Source organism: Thermobia domestica, chromosome 1, assembly GCF_964235325.1.
Source record: "Thermobia domestica chromosome 1, izTheDome1.hap1.1, whole genome shotgun sequence".
NCBI classification, from domain to species: Eukaryota; Metazoa; Arthropoda; class Insecta; order Zygentoma; family Lepismatidae; genus Thermobia; species Thermobia domestica.
The window spans coordinates 318,820,587-318,839,217 of NC_137454.1; the positions used below are offsets into that span (position 1 = coordinate 318,820,587).

Below are 18,631 nucleotides of genomic sequence, written 5' to 3' on the forward strand. Positions count from 1 at the left end.
TGTTTTAAATTTCAATAGTGAATCACATATTTCTCTTTATCATATAGAGTTGTTAATAGCTTTGATTGTTTTGAACCAGGCGGACATATGTTTCGAGGAGCTAATGGGTAGTCTTTGTGATAGTCATGTAATTCTTTAGGATATTCAAGATCAACTTCTAATATGTAACCAGTATCTTAATGTCAAATGTTTTCCATACTTTCTTTGCATGTTCATAATCCTCATCACTTATATGTGTGTTCATAAGCTTGTTGAAGAATGCTTCCTTTAGCGGTAATTTTCTTTCTCTAAACCTATCCCAATTGTTAACATAATCATATGGGTAAACACCTTTTCTTATTACAAGTCGAAACTGTTCTTGATTAGGATAAAAGTGTTGGGTATGCATCATTTGTTCGCGTTTCAAATTCGATGACAATTTGTCTAGACTAGAAGCCATAAATCTAAATGAATCTACAAATTTCAATTTAATAGTTCCAACCTTTTTACTGAATGATATGTATCTTTCCTCGTTATTGGGTATTAGATCTATTTCTTCTTTATTACATCCAAGCTCTTTTATAAAAAAGTGTGAGTCATATCCTGTCAAGTTATGTATGATCACTGGTACAAACTTTGGTACTTTAACTTTTAAATTGCAGTTATTACATAGAGGTGCTACAAATTTTCCTGTTATATGATCGTGGTGTTTAACTTTATGATTTTCTTTAGTATACTCCTGCTTACAGTAATAACAACATTTAGATTCATTGAACTCTTTTCTCTGACTTTTTGTTAATGGTAATTCGTTATTTTGTTTGTATATGTTCGATATGTGTTTAGCTTCTTTTGTTAACAGTCTTATAAATTTCTTAGCAGCGTTCTTACCTCTATACAAAACAGGATTAGTTTTACTTCCATCGCTCTTTACTACATAATAACAAAATCCAGATGGCTTATGTTGTTGATATTTTTTCGTATATGGCTCGTCATTCGGATAACATTCTTTACAACCCATAACTTTATGTAACAAACATTCAAAATCGGCATAAATCACAAATGGCATTTTCATTATGTATTGGTAGTTTTTAAATTCAACACATTTACCTTCTTCAGGCATTATTATTTTTACTGGCTCATTTAACTAACAATCTTGCTCATGATTATTTAAAGCGTTTTGAGAGTAAAAGTATAACAAACTTCTATCACATAAATATTTTCGAGCTCTCTTTTTAGTTAACTGTGTACATACTAGTCTGCTTAAATCCTTAATCCAACAATAGTGTGTTTTAACTTGGTCTTCATTTTGTTCTTTTACATATAATAAATTGACACGATTTTCTTGCTTGTTTTGTGTGTGATGTAGTATATAGATTGAATAGTCTTTATCATATGCATAAACATTTATAGAAATATCAAGTAATTTTTCAGCTTTTGGAATATCGTTTAGTTTTACAGGAAAATGAATATTTTTTAATTTAGATTCTAAGTTTAACAAAAGCTCATTATTTTTTGGTACTCGCTCAGGATGTGAATTTGCAGGATATAGGGCTCTGTATAATGAATATAAGAAACATTTCTCATCTTCATTCTTTACATTAATTACTGCCTTTTTGTTTTGAATTTGTTTAGGTAATTCTATATATGTTGATCCTCTATATGGTGTATATTTGACGATTTTTGCTAGTTGTAAAAAGTTAATGTTTATAAGAGCCCAGCCGGAACCTCTAGCTTGTAACTCATCCATTCTTGTTCTTAATCTTTGTTTCATCTTAGTTATTTCTTCCTTTAGATTACTTGATCGGTATATTTCCTGGTTTTCAGTGTTAAAATAGAAGTTTTGAGTTTCTTCACCTTTTTATATGTACAGCTTATATAAAGATTAGCTTTCAATGAACTATGTTTACTTAAGCCAATTTGTAATCTGTTTAATATAGCTTTAGATGTTGCAGTAATATATTGTTCAAGTTAATCTTGTGGTTTGTAATCTGTTGTAAATCTCCATGTTTCTATTCTTGATTTTAATGCAATGTTCTGACGTTTTACATCGATTGGTACTGATTCAACTTTGATTCTTGGTTCTTCAATTACTTCTTGTTTAAATGGGAATATATTTCTAATTTGTCTTCTGCTTTGTTCGTCGTCATGTTGTTTAAGAAGGTCTATCAGTTCTGCTTTTCTTAATCGGGAATATCTTCTGATTCCCCTCTCTTTACATTGTCGTCTTAACTCTACTACAGTAAATTTACTATAATTACTCATCTTATTTATTATATAGAAAATCTTCAATTTTTATCTTCACCGGGTTATTTCAGTTCATTTTCATTTGTTCTAGTACAACGCTTAACATTGTACACCCCTGGCATTGTCTACATATTACGCGTTGTATTAGAACACGGCTTTTATGGGATTAACCCATCAAAGTCACATATACACACTTAAAACTGAATCATTTTTGTAAGCTTACTCATCATCATCATCATCATCATCATAATAATAATAATCATCACTACCATGTTTATATTCATCATCACTTCTCAAATCAGCTGTTTTTTGTCGCATTATTAATAATTCTTTTTCCTTCAACAGTATTTGCTTCTCTAGTAGTGCTGCTAAGAGTTTAAGATCATGATGAATTAGTTTAAGTCTATCATGTAATAAATCAAATTCTTTCTCCATATTTGTCATATAGAAAACCAACAAAAATGAAATAAATTTAAAAAAATCTAAGAATAAAAAACAAACATGACTAGTGCTAAGGAAATATTATCTTACAAACCTGTATTTGATTGTGTATGTAAATATTTAGATATTGGTGGTTATAATGATGAAGACAAAATAAATTTTAGCGTGTCCATAGGTATGTTAGATCATTTGTTCAAGAAGGCCACTAAAGAAAACAACTCATTTCTTACACAAAACATTCTCTATGCGAACGTTATGAACTTGTCTGATGAAATATTAGATTCACTCACTGATGAACAATGGCTATCTATAGGCTATGATGATTATGAGGGGGAATACAACTATGATCACATTACAGAAGACTTCATACGTAAATATCTGCAGAAAGTTAATTTGAGTGAAATATGTTTATGGAAAAAGTTATCGGAAGAGTTTATAAGAGAATTAGCTGATAAAGTTGATTGGGAGATTATTTCAGGAAGCCAAGACTTATCAGAAGACTTTATAAGAGAATTTGCAGATAGAGTTGATTGGAGAGAAGTATCGTATAATCAAAAGCTATCTGAAGAATTTATTAATGAGTTTATAGATAAAGTTGATTTTGATGCTATATCTTACAAAGACGAACTCTCTGAAGCCTTTATACGAGAACATGCAGATAGAGTTAATTGGTGGTACATATCTGGAACTAAACAATTATCAGAAAACCTTATAAGAGATTACGCTGACAAAGTAGATTGGGAAATGATTTCAATGTCTCAAAATTTAACAGAAGAATTTATTGCAGAGTTTGAAAGCAGAGTTCATTGGGTTAACATTTCAACTTATCAAGACCTATCTATAGATTTTATATATACATACAAATATTTTGTGGATTGGAGAGCTATAATAAGAAAATATCATAATAATCCCAATTTAGGTGATATGTTGAATGTAGCATTCACTGTTGCAGCAGAGGGTAATGTATAACACTTAAAATTGTACTTTGATGGTTTAAACCATAAAAGCAATAGCATATTTAGTTTTCTCATATTTTTTATACTTAAATGTCTCTTAACTGAATAAACCTGTCAACAAGATCTATATCACTTAAATCTGTGTTCATATGCGAACCGTGCCAAGTTATTCTATCATCATATCTTTCTTTATCTCTGTTGTATAAGTTGACAGAGTTTGGATCGTCGACGTTAAGCAGAATACTCATACTTGGATACTTAAGCTTGAGTTGTTTAATCCTACTTTCGTAATTGTATGTTTGTACTCTTCCAACCCAATACTTATATCGTTCTATTCTTTCTTTTTGATCTCGTTCTTCTTCGTCATAGTAAAAAAGTATATTTTCAAGTTGTTCTTTAGTAAGGTTTTTCTTGATAATGAATAGCCTATGTATCTTTCCCGGATCTTCAGTATATGGCGCTGCAACTGTTTTAAGATAATCAACTTTGCTTTCTAGTTCTTGATTGTACAATCGTAATTGCTCCATTTGTTGTTCTATCTCTTCTACTCTTGATTCTAGTTGTTCTTTGTCGTTAAGGTATTGTTTAGCATCCTGTGTGAAGTAGTCTTCGATAATATCATAGCATTTGTCATAAAACTCTTTAGACAACCATTGAGCTATAGCAAGAAATATTTTTTTTATAAACGTATGTTCCTGACATAATTGTATTTGTTTCTTTATCTCCTCCTGTTATTTGATATGTAGAGCGCCCGATGGGATTCCAGCTACCGGTTTTTTCATTATAGTATTCTATCAATTCCTTGGATTGTTTATTTTGAAACCAATTTTTAAACTCTTTACCACCACTCTGACACAACTTAGTAGCATTGAAGTAGCCTGTACTCTTATCTATAATCAACTTGAAATCACCGAAGATACCATACCAATAGTTATCTTTGATCTGTTCATAGCAAATGTCATTTAAACTAAGAGGACTATCCATAGTACCCATATTTATTATATAGAAAATTTTTATTTTTAACTTCATTTTCGTTACCAGCTAGTTTTTACTGTCTAAGATGAGTTTCTGAAATGGCCGGATTTGTAAAATGGGTTTTGCAGCTCCCCAGCAAACTGGGAAGCTAGGTTTCTCTTATAATAATCCAATAAATCTTTTGAGTGTTTGTTTTGTAACCATGAAGTTTGTTGTAGTAGACCAGACTCCTTGATGAAGATTGTATGTTGTTGTGGATTAACGCGGGTCCCCGTTTCGAGGATCTCATATTTGTTTGTATGTAACTTTGTCTTGGAGCGACCCCTCGTATATGAGGAGTCGCTTATTTTTTTGATAATTTCATCTCCTATAATACGAGTGCTGGAAATATATGCTATGAGGGGTATCGTTTCGTTACCCCCTTATCTCATTTAAACTATCCTTTTATGGCATAATAACCATAAAAGACAAACATTTATATTTACACTACAACATTACTCTTATCTATCCAACTATTATGTGAATCATCAAACCCTAGCCATTTGACATATACTCTATCACCTTTCTTTCTCAACACCTTTTCTACCAAGTATTCATCCTTATGTTTCGTCTTTAATAGTTCTGGTTCGAAAATCTACCTTGCACATCCTCTTCTTCTAAATCTTTAATTCTATATGTAGGCGGATTAGATGGAATAACTTCGCTAATAACAAATACTTCTGTTGACCAATTAGGTGTATATCCTTTCCCAAATAACCCTTTCGACTTACTTATACGAACATGATCACCTAACTTGTATTTGGGCTTAACACGCTTATATTCTATTTGATACACTTTCTCCAATATTGTTTGCTCATTCTTCTTATTAATTTCTATAGGTTTTAAACCAATTGTTCTATGAATTTGATGATTATACTCTTTAACTAGTGTTGGTAATATCTCTATCCATTTATAATTCCCTTGTGTTGTGAATCTTTTCCACATGTTCTGCTTAAGTGTTCGATTAAATCTCTCAACAACAGAAGCTTTCTTACCACTATAGGTTGAGTAGTGTATAATCTTATTTTCATCCATCAACTTCTTAAACTCTTTATTGTAAAACTCTTTACCTTGATCTGTTTGTAAGTTACTAGGCTTTCTTGTTCTTAATATGGATTCGAATGCTTCTGTAACATTCTTCCCACTCTTATCTTTAACAGGAACAGCAAACGCATATTTCGAGAACACATCTATAATCGTTAGCAAATACTTATAACCTTTATTGATTTTGGAAACACCTTTTAATACTCCACTATCCATTTCTACAAGATCAGCCTGCCAAAGATCATCGATACCTTTTATAACTACACTTAATCTGTCAAAGTCTTTTCTAGATGGTTTGTGAATTCTTCTATAATGTCTTCTCTAACACCTTTACCTTCTTCTAGTCAATCAGGCTTTTTAATGAATTGAGTTTTAGTAATACCACATACAGAACAAATACCTTTCTTTAGATATCTTCCATTCTTTGTTTGTTCAATTCTAATGGTATCTTTCTTCGTATCTGTCAATTTCTTACACTTAACACAATACATCATGTTTATTATATAGAAAATCAATAACTACCGCTGTTTAATATTATGGTATCAACATTCTCACCATCATCATCACTATCTTCATCTTCTCTTTCTACATGCATATTAAGCAATAATAATTTACCATGTTTCAGATCAGAATCTTTAGATGGTCTGTCAATTTATCATTTGTATTAAAGTGCAATGGAAAAGTTTCAACTAGAGAATCATTTAAATATATATCTATATAATACTTATTGTAAGATGACTCTATATGCATTATCCTACCTTTATAAAGAAATTTGTATGCGATAGATAGATTATGTATTAAAAAGAACGGAGTTTCAACATTTTCTGATATCAATCGACTATGAAGCTCTATATCATAACTCCGTTTGATGAAGTTAAGCTCTTCTTTCAACATAGCAATATCTTTTCTCACAACTGTATTATCTAACTCTGATGTCATTTTAACATTACCAAAGATATCCATATTTATTATATAGCAAACGTCTTTAGGAAAGCTCTCTTTCTATGTACATTACAACAAACAATAATTGTCCTTCTTCCATAGCAGAATTTTTATTTGGTTTAATCGTAATTATATCGTTCTTCTTAAAGTCAAAAGGTATCTCTTTAATCAAAGTATCACCCAAATATATATCTAGAAAGTATTTATCCAAACTTAATTCCATGTGCATTATTTTCCCATTATAGAGAAATTTGTAACCATTAGAGAGATTAAATATTCTAAAGATTGGCTCCTTAACGTTTTTAGCTCTTAATCGATATAATAGAGGCATGGTTTCTTTCTGCATTACCAATTTAGTAGTATCCATCCTAATCTTTTCAATATCTTCTTTCTTTATGTATGTGTCTTGCAACGTTTCTAATGCATCTTCAAATCGTTTTCTATCGTTCTCTAATTGGGCTTCTATTGATCTAAGTTGATTTACACTAACAATATCATTTAAATTCTCCAACAATTTTAATTTTTCTTCACTAATATCAACATCACCTTTTCTATCTTTAACATTACCAAATATATCCATACTCATTTATTATAGAGAAAATGCCCATCCTAATTTTTCAAAACATTTCTTTAACATCTCTATTTGTCTAGGTGAGTGTTTAAAATTAATATCAACATGAACATCATGCTTTTTCAACAGATAGTGCAATACACATTTTAGGTTAATAAACAATGCTCTTTCCGGATACAGCTCCCTAAAAACCTCGTGTAAGTTTTCGAAGTCGTTTATAAGTGTTTCTTCCATATGTCGTAAGTTTAATGGTTTTTGATCGGTAAGGTGATAGTGTATTAAATAGACATCATCATAATATTTGTGTATTTGTTTTTCTTTAGTACTTCTAGAACATCTTTTGTTGATATTAAATCTCTTGGTATATCTCTAAGTTCATCATTTAACACCTTGAGCACCTCTTCGGGAATAATTCTATCCTGTAAAGCTTGCAAACGAGATAACTGTAACTTAAATCTTTTTGTAGTATCGTACCATGGTTTTCTCGCACAAGCAGCTCTCATTCCTTTATTAGTATCGTAAACCCAACCACTCTCTACAGAACAATCATCACAAATTTATCTACTCATACCTTTTGTTAATGACTTACTACCACAATTACTACATTGTAATGGTCTAGAACTATAATTTGTCAACAACTCCTTTAAGGTAATTATTGGTCGTAACTTTTCCAACTCTTCTTCCGTGTACAAACATTTTGGTATTAGCATTTTCCACAAATCAATAACATCATATACGTTGTTTTTATCTTTTAAGTCTATCTCACTAACTTGTTCAAAATACTGATAAAAATTATAACTAACTAGTGGATCTAGTTCATCCTCATGCTTCTCAAAATAATTTAAAAATCTATTGTGTATAGCTTCCATATTTATCTTAAAGAAAAACTTTTATGGATACAAACCATAAAAGCACTTAATCATTTTTAATCATATACATAACGTCACTAAAAGGATACCCCTGATTTAGAAGATTTAAAACCTTAACACAAAGATGACCACATATAACTGAATTAAAGTCTTGTATTCGTTCGTCATTGTAAAAGAAGTTTTCGGTACCAAGATATTGTACCAGTTGTTTAGGAGGAACACCACCATAAGAATCGAACACGTACTTTATGTTGTTATCTTTCCAATAGCATATCCAATGAGTACCAATGTTTTCTGATTTATCAAGGTTAACTACGCCACACTCATGTACATAAGGTTTTTGTGGAAGTTCATCACTCATAAATACACCTCTAAATCGTTTTATCTTTAGTTCTTTAGCCAACCTCTCTATATCGAAGTTGGTCAATGGTTTTAGTTTTTTTGACTTCTTCGGTTTACCTGCTCCCTGCTTTTTTTCCATAGCCATATTGTGTCTCTTTTGTTCTTCAAGTTCTTGTTTATTCTTCTTAGCATCCAGTACAGTTTTAGTAATCGCTGCTGCACCACCTGCTAATGAGCCAACTGCTCCTAAAGCTGCTAAAATGGCTGGAATTGTAAAGATAAAACCACCCATATGCTCTTTCTTAATCTTTTTCATTTGTGCAGTAGTTAAAGTTAAATCAATTCCTTTACCTTCTTTAATTTTCTTTGATTTATCACTAAGTTGTTTCTTTGTTAATACATGATCAATATTTAAATCCCTTAGTTCACTGTAAGGAACACTAAACATACAACCTTTAATAGAGCACATCTTCCTATTTATTTAAGAGAAAATCTTGGTTTGTAAAAGTACAGTTGTTGTTGCTCCACCAAAATCAATTAAGGAATCATTCTCATCTGTTATCCTTATCTCAAAATTATCAACCTTGTCTTTGGATACAGGGAAAAATAATGGATAAGTAGGCTCACATATAATACTATGTTTGAACTCAGCATCTGTTTTAAATGATGCAATAATTCCTGTTTCTCTATGTGTGTATTCTGTATCTTTAACAAACATGCCATCAGCTATATTACAGTGAACATTTATAGTATCAAACGGATGAAACTTTGGCAACTTACTTCCAATATGTGTTTTGTTCTTTTCTAAAACTTCAAAAACATTAAACCCGAGGACAGTGCCTATACTCCCAATTGTAACATCATTACTATCAGTTTCAATTTTAACTCTATTTCTTAAATGATCTTCTGATAATGTTATGTTGATGGATTGAGATTTTAAATATTCATTAAGACTGTTTAAGCTGTATTGTCCTTCTGGTATAAAAACTTGCCTATCACCATATGAGAAACTGTTTTTTTCTGTTGTTATGTTTGGAGTTAGATATGTACTGTAAAACCCAACTAGTCCTATGCTTAAGTAGTTGTTACTGTTGTCTAATTCGTAATGGAGTTTCTTCTTTAAAACAGAAGTAGCACTCGTTAACTTGAATACCTTAGCCATTTATTATATAATAAATGAACGAGTTTGATTTACCTAGAGATATTCCAAGAGAGAAAGTAATCAAGTTAATAGAAGATGTCATTCAGAAGTTAGAATAAAGTTTAAAGAAGAAAAAGAGAAAACTACGAATTGTTAAATATGCATACTACACTTTGATCGCGTTGTCGGTTATACTTTCTGCAACAACTGGGTTTATTAATATTTTTATACCTGTAACAATTTACTCGATATTAACAACGTCTCTTGCAACTGGAAGTGCTATAATAACAGGTTTGTCTTCGAAGTTAAACATAAGCAAAAGAAAAGACGAATATAAAACCATTGTCACTTGTATTAACTCATTTAAAGAACAGTTAGAGATGATAATAACATTGAATGGTGAAATGGATAGCGAATATATAAAAGATACGTTGCTTAAGATCAGAGAACAACTTAAAGATATAAGATAGGCTATGTAAATACAAGTCAAGCCCTTAAAGACAACGTAACACCTGGAGACTACAAATGGTGTCCGCATTACGGACACCCTTCCAAATGAACAACCTCACACAACCTTCATCAACAGGCATATAGAGATTTTAAAGGTGAGTAAAACGCTCGCCTTACAGTTCATCCTCAAACTGAAAGAGGGCCAGTGCTGGTGGCCCTTAAAGGTGAGCAAAACGCTCACCTTACAGTTCATCCTCAAACTGTTTGAAAGGGGTCCAATGCTGGTGGACCTCAACGTGGGCGGTGAATTGCCGCCCCTAACTTCTGAAAAATTTTTCTTATCTTCTTCGTCTACATGATCTTGGATGGCGTTTCTAGGTTGTGAATACTCTAAGATAAATAAGATCATAAAAGGTGATTATTTTCTCTATAATAAATGAGTAAGAAAACTATTAATTGGGATGTAAAAGAGATGATAAAAGAAACAACAGCTAAGAAAAGAAATGGAGAACTTATACCTGATGATATTCGTTGTCTTATCGTAGGTTCGTCGGAGTGTGGTAAAACGTTTTTGCTATTTAACTTCTTATTACAGCCAGGTTGGTTAAACAATAATTACTTCTACATATATTCTAAAAGCATGAATCAGCCAAAGTATGAGCAGTTAAAAGATCGATTTGAGAAAGCAGAACTAAAGTTTAAGAAGCAAATAGCAACGTTCTTAAGCGATAATGATTCTATTGTACCTATTGATGAATGTGAATGTGATTAAAACACAAGAGCAACCTGTAATTGATGCTATTCAAAACTTGGGAAGTGAGATCAAAGAAGTAGCAGAACAAAATAAAAATCTAATAACTGAACTTGTTCCAGTTGCACATAAAACGGCTTCAATAGATCCTAGTCTACTAGAAACACCTAAAAAGATAGCTTATGATAGTTCCCCAAGTAGTAGTGATACGCCTATAACGGGAGAAATAAAACAAATGAGAAAACAAATTAAAGATAAAGTGGAAGGAGTAGAACCTTTAACAACAGCACAGTCATTTGGTAAGATTGCAACGAAATATTATAGTAAAAGAAATGATAGTGTATTTGGAATAAGAGCTGCAGAAGAAGATGGAAAAATAATAAATAAGATAGGAAATTTGGAAGTTAAAGTGAATGGTGATGATTTGATAATTAATGGTAAAACTTATAAAGGAACAGAAGGTCTATGGGAGTTGTTAACGATGAATACTAATAAAACCATTGAAGATTATGATGATGACGATTTTGAACAGTACAAGGAAATAATAATAGAATCAGATGCTGCCTTCCAAAAATATAATCGAGATAAAAAGGTAGCATCTAGTAGAGGTTCTAAGTACATTAATATTATCAAGGCTATTTGGGATAATTATATTAAACGAACTTTACCCCCAACTCCTAAAAAGAACACGACACCTAAAAGGACTGGTGAAGGAATTAAACAATATACAGAGATACCTAAAGAATATATATGGTTGGATGATGTGAGAAAGTTAATTGATCGCTTGATTGTTATTGATGGGGAAGAAAAATCTGGAAATGATAACTTTTATAATGAGAAAGTAGGTATAGTGAGTATGATTAATAATAAGCTTTCACAGTTTATTCCTAATGATCCCAAAGGAATAGGGTATTTGATTAAGATCTTAAATACGTTACCACCACGATTTTGGAATGATGAGAAGCTTGGGAAAGGATTAGTAAATGACTTGATTAATAAACTTCCAGTTGAATTACATATACCAGGTTTTAGATTTTGCGGGCCTGGGACTAAGCTTCAAGAAAGATTAGAGAGAGGTGATGAAGGTATTAACCCATTAGATGAGGCTTGTAAAGAACACGATATATACTACAGAGACAATAAAGATACCGAGTCAAGACATATTGCAGATAAGGAACTAGAAACTAAAGCATGGAAAAGAGCATTTAGTAGTGATGCGCCAATTGGTGAACGATTAGCTGCTTTTGGGGTTGGTACTGCTATGAATGCTAAGGTTAAGTTGGGATGGGGATTATAAGAGCGGTGAATTGGCGCTCTTAACTTCTGAAAAATTTTTCTTATCTTCTTCGTCTACATGATCTTGGATGGCGTTTCTAGGTTGTGAATACTCTAAGATAAATAAGATCATAAAAGGTGATTATTTTCTCTATAATAAATGAGTAAGAAAACTATTAATTGGGATGTAAAAGAGATGATAAAAGAAACAACAGCTAAGAAAAGAAATGGAGAACTTATACCTGATGATATTCGTTGTCTTATCGTAGGTTCGTCGGAGTGTGGTAAAACGTTTTTGCTATTTAACTTCTTATTACAGCCAGGTTGGTTAAACAATAATTACTTCTACATATATTCTAAAAGCATGAATCAGCCAAAGTATGAGCAGTTAAAAGATCGATTTGAGAAAGCAGAACTAAAGTTTAAGAAGCAAATAGCAACGTTCTTAAGCGATAATGATTCTATTGTACCTATTGATGAATGTGAAAAATACTCTGTTGTTGTGTTTGACGATTACATTTTAGAGAATCAAGATACTGTTAGAAATTACTTTACAAGAGGTAGGCATAGACATTTAGACTGTTTCTATCTTGCACAAACATATTCAAAAGTACCTAAACAGCTTATAAGAGATAACGTCAACTTCCTATGCATATTCAGACAAGGTGATACTAATCTTAAACATGTGTATAGTGAGTTTGTTGGGGGAGATATGTCTTATGATAAGTTTAAAGAGATATGTTCAAAATGTTGGCAAGAAGATTATGGTTTTATAGTAATTGATATGACAAGGAAGGTAAACAATGGTAAGTATAGGAACAAGATAAAACACTTTATAGACGTTTGACGTTTTTTGATGTTTGACGTTTTAACGTTTGACGTTCTTTGACGTTTATTGACGTTTTTTCACGTTTATTGATGTTCTTTGACGTTTATTGACGTTTGTTCGTTTGCTATACAATAAATGGATGAGAAAGAAATTGATAAGAATATTAAATTGAAGGAGTTCTTGATAAAGGGCTTCAAATCTTGGAAGAAAGAAAGAGCAGGTATATACGATAAATTTAAAACACAAGAGCAACCTGTAATTGATGCTATTCAAAACTTGGGAAGTGAGATCAAAGAAGTAGCAGAACAAAATAAAAATCTAATAACTGAACTTGTTCCAGTTGCACATAAAACGGCTTCAATAGATCCTAGTCTACTAGAAACACCTAAAAAGATAGCTTATGATAGTTCCCCAAGTAGTAGTGATACGCCTATAACGGGAGAAATAAAACAAATGAGAAAACAAATTAAAGATAAAGTGGAAGGAGTAGAACCTTTAACAACAGCACAGTCATTTGGTAAGATTGCAACGAAATATTATAGTAAAAGAAATGATAGTGTATTTGGAATAAGAGCTGCAGAAGAAGATGGAAAAATAATAAATAAGATAGGAAATTTGGAAGTTAAAGTGAATGGTGATGATTTGATAATTAATGGTAAAACTTATAAAGGAACAGAAGGTCTATGGGAGTTGTTAACGATGAATACTAATAAAACCATTGAAGATTATGATGATGACGATTTTGAACAGTACAAGGAAATAATAATAGAATCAGATGCTGCCTTCCAAAAATATAATCGAGATAAAAAGGTAGCATCTAGTAGAGGTTCTAAGTACATTAATATTATCAAGGCTATTTGGGATAATTATATTAAACGAACTTTACCCCCAACTCCTAAAAAGAACACGACACCTAAAAGGACTGGTGAAGGAATTAAACAATATACAGAGATACCTAAAGAATATATATGGTTGGATGATGTGAGAAAGTTAATTGATCGCTTGATTGTTATTGATGGGGAAGAAAAATCTGGAAATGATAACTTTTATAATGAGAAAGTAGGTATAGTGAGTATGATTAATAATAAGCTTTCACAGTTTATTCCTAATGATCCCAAAGGAATAGGGTATTTGATTAAGATCTTAAATACGTTACCACCACGATTTTGGAATGATGAGAAGCTTGGGAAAGGATTAGTAAATGACTTGATTAATAAACTTCCAGTTGAATTACATATACCAGGTTTTAGATTTTGCGGGCCTGGGACTAAGCTTCAAGAAAGATTAGAGAGAGGTGATGAAGGTATTAACCCATTAGATGAGGCTTGTAAAGAACACGATATATACTACAGAGACAATAAAGATACCGAGTCAAGACATATTGCAGATAAGGAACTAGAAACTAAAGCATGGAAAAGAGCATTTAGTAGTGATGCGCCAATTGGTGAACGATTAGCTGCTTTTGGGGTTGGTACTGCTATGAATGCTAAGGTTAAGTTGGGATGGGGATTATAAGAGCGGTGAATTGGCGCTCTTAACTTCTGAAAAATTTTTCTTATCTTCTTCGTCTACATGATCTTGTGTTATTATGTATGATTCTTTTATGGGCATATCCCATAAAAGCGCCAAGGGGGAGTTTTAATCCCCCTTACAGAACGTTCATCCTCAAACAGTTTTTATCAACGATGTTTCAAGATTTTCTTTATAATAAATGGATAGTGTTGAGAGTTACGAGTTACAGAGTTTTAAAGCTAACACAAGAACATTTAATAATTTGAATGAAGCTAACAAAGATATTGAGTTTGATTTCAATGTGGGGGATGGTTTCATACATCCACACAAAGCAGATTGTCATATGACTTTTGAAGTTGTTGGTGCATCAGTTGGAGGAACATTTGGCGCAAACGATACTATAAAACTTGTAGATAACTTCTTCCCATTCTTCTTTTCTCAAATTGAGGTTAGAAAGCATGGTGTTGTTATAGATAAAATTGAACTACCAGGAATAACATCTACAGCTGTTGGAACATTAAAGATTTCCAAGCCAGAAGTTGAATATTTAAAACAAGCAGGATTTGAAACAGATGATAAACTTGGTCTAAGAAAGGACTTTAGTGTTTTGTACCCATTAAGATTAATTCCAGGCTTTTTAAGTGATTACAAAGAGGTTATGTGGAAAGGTGGATTGAGAATAACATTTACAAAAGCTAACAACAATAACGATGTTTTGTACAAATGGACTGGATCAGGAGCAGCTCCTCATGATGGAAAAATAACAATAAAAAGTATGGAGATAAGAATGCCTATTGTTGAATACGAATCTAATTACGAAAACAAGTTAAAGTTGAATATTCTTAAAGAACCCAAAATCATGTTTTCATTCCATACTTATCAATGTGTTCAGAAGACTTGTTGTAGGTTCTTTCTTGGAGTTTGATGTTACTACTCAATTTAATTCTAGACAATTTGATATGCCTGATTTCGTAGTTGTAATGTTCCAAACTGATAGAAGTGGCAAACAAACCGCGGATGCAAGTAAGTTTGATCATTGTAAGGTAAAGAATATCTATCTTAAGAATGGGAGGAATGAGGTATTTCCAAAAGAATCAAGAAACTTAGATATTGCTAACAAGGATTATTTTAAGATGTATGAAGATTATACTGCATTTAAGAGAATAACGTGTGGCAACACCGAAATGTACTATGACCCTAAAGAGTTTATAGATAACAGACCAATGTATGTGATTAATTGTAGTAAGAGGAAAAATGTATCGGTAAATGAGAGAACAAACATAAAGATTGTTGTAGACTTTGCAGAAGCTGTGGCTGCTGATACTATATGCGATGCGATTTTAATTGGACGAAAGAACTTTACATATGATCCTAAGAATGAGAAAGTAGTAGAAGAGTTTTAGATAGTTAACAAAATATCAACGGACATATAGAGATTTTAAGGGTGAGCGTTTTGCTCACCCTACGGTTCAAGAATCTAAGGTCCACCAGCGCTGGACCTTTATCAGTTAGCCATAGGCGACTTTAAAGGGTATCGAAAAGATACCCTTGCATCCTCGAACTGTTTTCATTAACGATTGTTTTATGGGTTTTTCCATAAAACGAAATTGATAAAAAATGATTAAATATTTTTTGGTGAAGATAAAAATTGAAAAGTGTTCATTGATTTTCTATATAATAAATACGATGGCAAAACACGTTGATTTTTTAAACAAGCTTGGAAGTCTTGAACAAAAACAGGTTGTTGGATTAAGAGAATTAGAAATAAATACGGAATATAAGATTGTGAAAATGGAAAAGATTAAAACTAAGTATGGAAAGAGCATATTAGTTGAGTGTGAGAAGTTCAAGGTTTTTCTTCCACCTAGATTTACAAAACACTTAACAGATAAAATGATTGATGAGATCGTTAAAGATGGAATAAAAATCAAATACACTGGTCTAAAAGAAAACTATCCAACTGTTGAGTTCTGTATGTAAATCCAAAAAATGAACGATAATGAACAAAAATATGTTGTCAGAAGTAAAAAATGGAGTGGTTAAAAATGGATCCTCAAAAAAGTTCATTCTTACTAATAACTTTAATGTAATTGTGAAAAATGTGCAAACCGAAGTTCAAGTAGTTTTTGATATTAACGGTTGTCTATTCAGCTTGAATTACGATCAGTGGACAGAGTTTAAGAAGTCATTGTTTCCTATAGAGAACGAGGTTAACAGAAGATTCCATTATCAGTATCCGAACTTGTAATTTTAAGTATGTTCTAAGTGTTGTATGATTATAAAGCCATAAAACTGAGATCTTTAAACATACACAATGCATAAGGAGAAGCAGTACTTTTGAATGTCATTTAAATTTTAAAGATACATGTATAAATAAGAGATTTATTTGAGTTTTTGTAATTATATCCTTAGAGTTATGCAATTTATAAGACATTCGGTAGATAGGAAATTTATTTGTCTATTGATTACCGTTTGAATTTTGAAAATCGGTTAATAAACAACGGAGATATAACCAATTCAGAATAGTATCCTTAGAGGTATGCAACTCACAATACATCCAGAAGATGGCAAATTTATTTCTCTGTCGAATGTCGTTTGAATTTTGAAAATCGGTTAATTAGGGGCCGAGGTATTAATTAATAACGTTATTTGGGGGTAAAACTGTCAGTGTTGCCAACTCATTTTTAACAATTATCATATTTATTAGTAATGGGGTGAATTCATCCCTATATGTTTTAAAGCGATATCTTGAAAAATTAAAATCCTGGAACGTTCCGAAAAAAATATTGAGTTGGAGACACTGCATGGTAAAAAGATCTAGTGAGAACAGCATGTACAATTTGTGAGTTGTGAATTTCTTTCTTTTATTTGAGGAAATGATGTTGAGGAAATCATGTTGAGCTATATGTAAGTCATTCTCTCTCTTTCTTACTGAAGGTGAAAGGATATAATGACGTGTATCAACGAACATCATAGTTATTACGTAGTCCCATGCGGTGGGATTATGTCATAGTTATTGCGTAGTCTCATCTCGTGGAATCACGTCATAGTTATTACGTAGTCCCATGCCGTGGGATTACATCATAACAGCTCCATCTGGTGTCCACTGCTAGCTAGAAGCTCTGTTGAAGGAAGAGGCTAATGCATATATATGTATGTTGATATGAGAACAAGGAAAGAGAATCGGATTAGCCAGTCCTGCGCTGGTACTGAAATCGTTCAAATGAATCAGTGACAGATCATCTATTGCGGAGTTGTATGTATTCTTTGTATGTATTCCTTCTCATTGAGTTTTTAAAGCTAATTATTAACGGATTTTCATGATTCAAGTGTCAAATGAAAGCTTATAAACTAGAGATTAAGATGCAATAAATATATTTTGTGTAGGATTCCATTGTAATATTTTAAATGTCATAAAAGCATATGCGCAGTGCGCTCGACTCAATCTCACTTTGGGTTATCCCTCTGTGTTAAAGTGCACAGTGGCGGTTTCTTGGGTCCTTCTGTGTTGACTAAAAATATATACGAAATGTGTTAGCTTGGAGTTTTGGCCCAGAAGTAACCACCCCTAACTACTTGTAGCAAATATGCTTTTGGATACATATACTATTTCAACAGATTAAAAAATAATTAATACCCTGCCTAATAGACCCTTTCTCCAAAAAAATACTAAATGTCGCCACAAATACAAAAATCAAAATAAACTAAGAACGGATAGTACAAGGTTAAATACGATGTGTTCAAATATGTTATGAATTGAAGGAAAATATATCTGTGCTAACCAATAAGCCCTTAAGGGCATATAGTAAAAATCATGGGTTTGGGAAAAAAATGAAATATTGTACCACTTGTATTTAATAGAACTTCGGAGTAAAACAAAACTTCAACATCTCATATAGTGAACATTTTAACACAGTACAATGTCTTGTAATAGTACGCAAAGTGACCTGTTTCCATAGAACAAAATAAATATTGAAAATATTAATACTACGCAATATGTGATGTGGACAAAACTAAAAGAATATAACGAAAAAAGTGCTGGCTACAAAACACATTTACGTGGAGTTTGCCTGAATTTACTGCTAATGCATTCAAGCCGACCCCTATCTTTTGGTGACAGGAAAACGAGATCCTCAATATCTTTGAAAATCTTTCCATCTAAAGCTCTACCTTTTTACGACGTATTGGTTCTCCATTTTGACGTTTTTATTTCTGTACCTCGTGTTTGATACTCACTTTCTTTTTGGAATTCAGTTTGCGTCTAATCCTTT

General features: G+C 31.9%; 1 protein-coding gene across 9 annotated transcripts in view; it reads left to right on the forward strand.

Annotated features, from left to right (window-relative positions):
- LOC145662658 (transient receptor potential cation channel subfamily A member 1-like) overlaps window positions 1-18,631 on the forward strand; it is a 426,395-nt gene that overhangs the window by 161,450 nt on the left and 246,314 nt on the right. The gene's annotated exons all lie outside the window — the stretch shown is intronic.